We start from the raw sequence: 4,811 nt of genomic DNA, 5'->3' as shown, positions 1-4,811 counted from the left end.
CATCTCTACTAAAAATAAAAAATAAAAAAATTAGCTGGATGTTGTGGCAGGCACTTGTAATCCCAGCTACTCAGGAGGCTGAGACAGGAGCATTGCTTGAACCCGGGAGGTGAAGGTTGCAGTGAGCCGAGATCATGCCATTACACTCCAGCCTGGGCAACAAGAGGAAAACTCCATCTCAAAAAACCAAACCAAACAAAAAACTAAAAGTTCTCTTTGGTTTCTGGGAGACCACTGTGAACAAATAAAACTCATAAAATAATCCTCATAAATCATTTGAACTGCTCAAAAAAGAAACTTCGACCAGGCATGATGGGTCATGCCTGTAATCCCAGCACTTTGGGAGGTTGAGACAGGCAGATCACTGAGCTCAAGAGTTCAAGACCAGCCTGAGCAACATGGCAAAACCCCTCTCTACTAAAGATAAAAATACAAAAATTAGCAGCACACACCTGTTGTCCCAGTTACTTGGGAGGCTGAGGCAGGAGGATGGCTTGAACCTGGGAGGCGGAGGTTGCAGTGAGCTGAGATCATGCCATTGCACTCCAGCTGGGAAACAGAGTGAGACCCTGCCTCAAAAAAAAAAAGAGAAAGAAGCCGGGTGCAGTGGCTCATGCCTGTAATCCTAGCACTTTGGGAGGCCGAGGTGGGTGGATCACCTGAGGTCAGGAGTTCAAGACCAGCCTGGCCATCATGGTGAAACCNAAAAAAAAAAAAAAAAAAGAAAGAAAGAAAGAAAAAAAAGAGAAAGAAAGAAACTTAAAAATTAAAATTGAATTTGGGTCTAATAGTGGCTGAGCACGGCGACTCACACCTGTAATCCCAGCATTTTGGGAGGCCCAGGCAGGTGGATCACGAGGTCAGGAGATCGAGACCATCCTGACCAAAATGGTGAAATCCTGTCTCTACCAAAAATACAAAAATTAGCCAGGCATGATGGTGTACACCTGTAGTCCCAGCTATTCAGGAGACTGCGGCAAGAGAATCGCTTGAACCCAGGAGGGTTCAGTGAAGCTGCAGTGAGCCAAGATCGCACCATTGCACTCCAGAGCAAGACTCTGCCTCAAAAAATTGTGTCTAATGGACCCTGAAGGTATACTGAGAGTTAAAATGAAATTCCCCAAGGAGGACTTAGTTGAAGGTCCACCTCTCTCTGTGCCCAAGGAGGGAGGAAACGGTAGATGCTGTGACATTAAATGAGACCCCACCCAAATGTCAAATTATAAGCAAGAAATGCAAATAAGTGCAAGTGAGGATGATATTGAGGACCCTGGTACCCCTGGTAAACATAGAATATGGCTCCTTTGGGTGATGGGTAGTTCCAAGACAGCTACCCCACCCTTCTTCCGGGTCTCCCCTATAGCCCCTCTTGCTGGAGACCCAGGCCTGAAGGCTGCTTTTCCTTCTTTACTCCCTTTCCCAGCACTGACAGAATTCTCCTGTTGCCCACTGGAGCCCTGTGGCTTGGCACACCACCCATTCTGCTCTCATTGCTGCAAGCATGGCCACCCACAAAGTCCTTTTGAATCATCCCAGAGCAGGGTCAGCGGCGGCAGGCCCTGCACTACTGGGCGCTGGGAGCCCCGAGGGCTGTTTCCCACACAGGTTTTTTTTTTTTTTTTTTTTTTTTTTTGAGACAGAGTCTCAGTCTGTCGCCCAGGCTGGAGTGTTGTGGTGCAATCTCAGCTGACTGCAACCTCCACTTCCCGGGTTCAAGCGATTCTCATGCCTCAGCCTCCCAAGTAGCTGGGACCGTAGGTGCGTGCCATCGTGCTCGGATAATTTTTGTACTTTTAGTAGAGACCGGGTTTCACCATGTTGGCTAGGCTGGTCTCCAGCTCCTGACCTCAAGTGATCCATCTACCTGAGGACCCTGAAGGTATACTGAGAGTTAAAATGAAATCCCCCAAGGAGCACTTAGCTGAAAGTCCACCTGTCCTTGTGCCCAAGTAAGATGGAAAAAATAGAGACTGTAACTTTGAATGAGACCCCATCCAAAGCACTAAGCTCCTTGGGGAACTTCATTTTAACTCTCAATATACTTTCAGGGTCCATTACCCATCCCAAAGTGTTGGGATTACAGGTGCGAGCCACCACGCCCAGCCTCCCTCATGGGTTTATCATCAATTTACAATAGCATCACAAGTACTGGGGAAAACTGAGGCTCAGAGAAGGACAGTGACTGGCCTGGGGCTGCCTAGCAAATCATCACCAGAACAGGGATCATGGCCAGACCTTCTGCTGCCTGTTCAGAGCCTTGCCTTCCCTCTACGGGCCCAAGGCAGCTCATGCCATCCAAGGGTGCAGGGGGCACAGGTTACTTAAGCTCATGGGATGCCATAGGGGCTTGTATCCAGGAGGTTCCCTTTCATGAGAAGAGACTGTCACTGTACTTGTTAATGGGAGGTAGGAGAACCTATTTGTTAAGTGCTCAGACTCAGGAGTTTACAGTGTGTGGGTACTTATCCTGGCTGTACAACTTATTCCTGTGTGGCCGTCAGAAGGGAACCTAACCTCTCTGTGCCTTGGTTTCTTTACCTGTTGGGGTGGTGGGAAGTGGAGTCCTTTTGGATGCCAGATCAGCAGCTCCCTCAGATTCTCTTGGGTCTGGGGGATTATGATCAGTAAGGGAAACAGACCCTCACAGGACTCCAAGGATCTGGACTTGTCCAGACATGGACCCTGGGGCTGGAGAGTGGCACTGGGTGTGGGCACTAGGGGTCAGGACGACAGGGCGTGATGAATGGTCCCACGGCACTTCCTCAGCTCTCTCAGCATCCGCTCCCTTCCCTCACCACCACCTCACGTTTGTTCAGCCGTTCCTCGTCCTCCCAGCTTCCGCAAACTCATTCTTTCCATTTCCTCATCTTTCAGCTTCCTGGGCATGACCTCAGAGTCCAGACAGCTTTGTGGCTGCTCTGAAACACACCCGTTCAGCTTAGCTTCAGCCACTCAACCCCTGAGGGAGAAACCTGATTCCAGCCATGGCAGACTCGGTGATCTTAGACTTACCCTACCATGGTAAACAACCATAATTTAACTGGGCAAAATACAATATCCAACAACAGTTTGTAGGCATTGGACAGCAGCCAATGCAGGGCTGTGATCGTTGGAGGAGTGAGGCGAGCCTCACTTTTTTGTTGTTGTTTGGTTTTGTTTTGTTTTTTTGAGACAGGGTCTTGCTCTATCCCCCAGGCTGAAGTGCAGTGGCAGGATCTCGGCTCACTGCAACCTCCCCCTCCTGAATTCAAGCAATTCTCCTGACTCAGCCTCCCAAGTAGCTGGAACTACAGGCCTGGGCCACCATACCCAGCTAATTTTTGTATTTTTAGTAGAGACGGGGTTTTGCCATGTTGGTTTTGCCAGGCTGGTCTCAAACTCCTGACCTCAGGTGATCCGCCCGCCTGAGCCTCCCAAAGTGCTGGGATTATAGGTGTCAGCCGTCTCGCCTGGGCAAGCCCCACATTTAAATTGCTTTCTCTGAAGCGGAGTGAGTTGTAACAAGATGGAGACAGAGACGGTGGAGCTCCATAAGCTGAAGCTTGCTGAACTAAAGCAAGAATGTCTTGCTCGTGGTTTGGAGACCAAGGGCATAAAGCAAGATCGTATCCACAGACTCCAGCATGTCTTGAAGAACATGCTGGAGAGGAGGCAGATGAAGAAGGTGTACTGGGAGATGAAACAGAGGAAGAAGAAACGAAGCCTATAGAGCTTCCTGTCAAAGAGGAAGAACCCCCTGAAAAAACTGTTGATGTGGCAGCAGAAAAGAAAGTGGTGAAAATTACATCTGAAATACCACAGACTGAGAGAATGCAGAAGGGGGCCGAACAATGCAATGTGCCTGTGAGCTTGGAGGGTAAGAAAGCTGCTCGGGCAGCTGGGTTTGGGATTTCTTCAGTTCCAACAAAAGGTCTGTCATCTGAAAACAAACCTATGGTTAACTTGGCTAAGCTGAAGGAAAGAGTTCAAAGATTTGGTTTGAATGTCTCTTCAATCTCCAGAAAGTCTGAAGATGATGAGAAACTGAAAAAGAGGAAGGAACGATTTGGGATTGTCACAAGTTCAGCTGGAACTGGAACCACAGAAGATACAGAGGCAAAGAAGAGGAAAAGAGCAGAGCGCTTTGGGATGGCCTGATGAAAAGTTCTTGTTACTTTCTGTTCTCCAGTGTTTTCCATTTCTCCGATTCTTCTTGGTCACATATATACCTAAATGCACAGCCATGTGCCTATGTCCTGCCTCGCAATGAGGGAGCATGTACCCCAGGTACATCCGTGAACTGCAGCAGCAGTTTGACTTATTGCTGTTTCAGCTTTAAGGTTGTTGTGTTTCTGTTTTTAATTATGTTGCTTGTTAATAAAAAATAAATAGAAAAAAATAAAAAATAGCCGGGCGCGGTGGCTCAAGCCTGTAATCCCAGCACTTTGGGAGGCCGAGGCGGGTGGATCACGAGGTCAAGAGATCGAGACCATCCTGGTCAACATGGTGAAACCCCGTCTCTACTAAAAATACAAAAAATTAGCTGGGCATGGTGGTGCGTGCCTGTAGTCCCAGCTACTCAGGAGGCTGAGGCAGGAGAATTGCCTGAACCCAGGAGGTGGAGGTTGCGGTGAGCCGAGATCGTGCCATTGCACTCCAGCCTGTGTAACAAGAGCGAAACTCCGTCTCCCAAAAAAAAAAAAGAAAAAAGAAAAAAAGAAAAAATAAATTGCTTTCTCCATGAAGCGGTTTCCCAAACTCAGATGCAAGGAAGTGGACCAAGCAGGAAGTGACAGTCTTAATGGGCCAAGAAAATAAATACCTGCAATTGA

General features: G+C 48.2%; 1 pseudogene across 1 annotated transcript; it reads left to right on the top strand.

Annotated features, from left to right (window-relative positions):
* Positions 1 to 3,469: 3,469 nt before the first annotated feature.
* Positions 3,470 to 4,378, top strand: LOC108296984 (annotated as a pseudogene). Its single transcript, XR_001822054.2, has one exon. The product of XR_001822054.2 is annotated as an SAP domain-containing ribonucleoprotein-like (transcript).
* Positions 4,379 to 4,811: the final 433 nt, after the last annotated feature.

This window comes from Cebus imitator, unplaced genomic scaffold, assembly GCF_001604975.1.
Source record: "Cebus imitator isolate Cc_AM_T3 unplaced genomic scaffold, Cebus_imitator-1.0 Scaffold757, whole genome shotgun sequence".
NCBI classification, from domain to species: Eukaryota; Metazoa; Chordata; class Mammalia; order Primates; family Cebidae; genus Cebus; species Cebus imitator.
The sequence above is the reverse complement of the archived record's forward strand: the minus strand, read 5'-3'. Positions and strand labels throughout refer to the sequence as shown.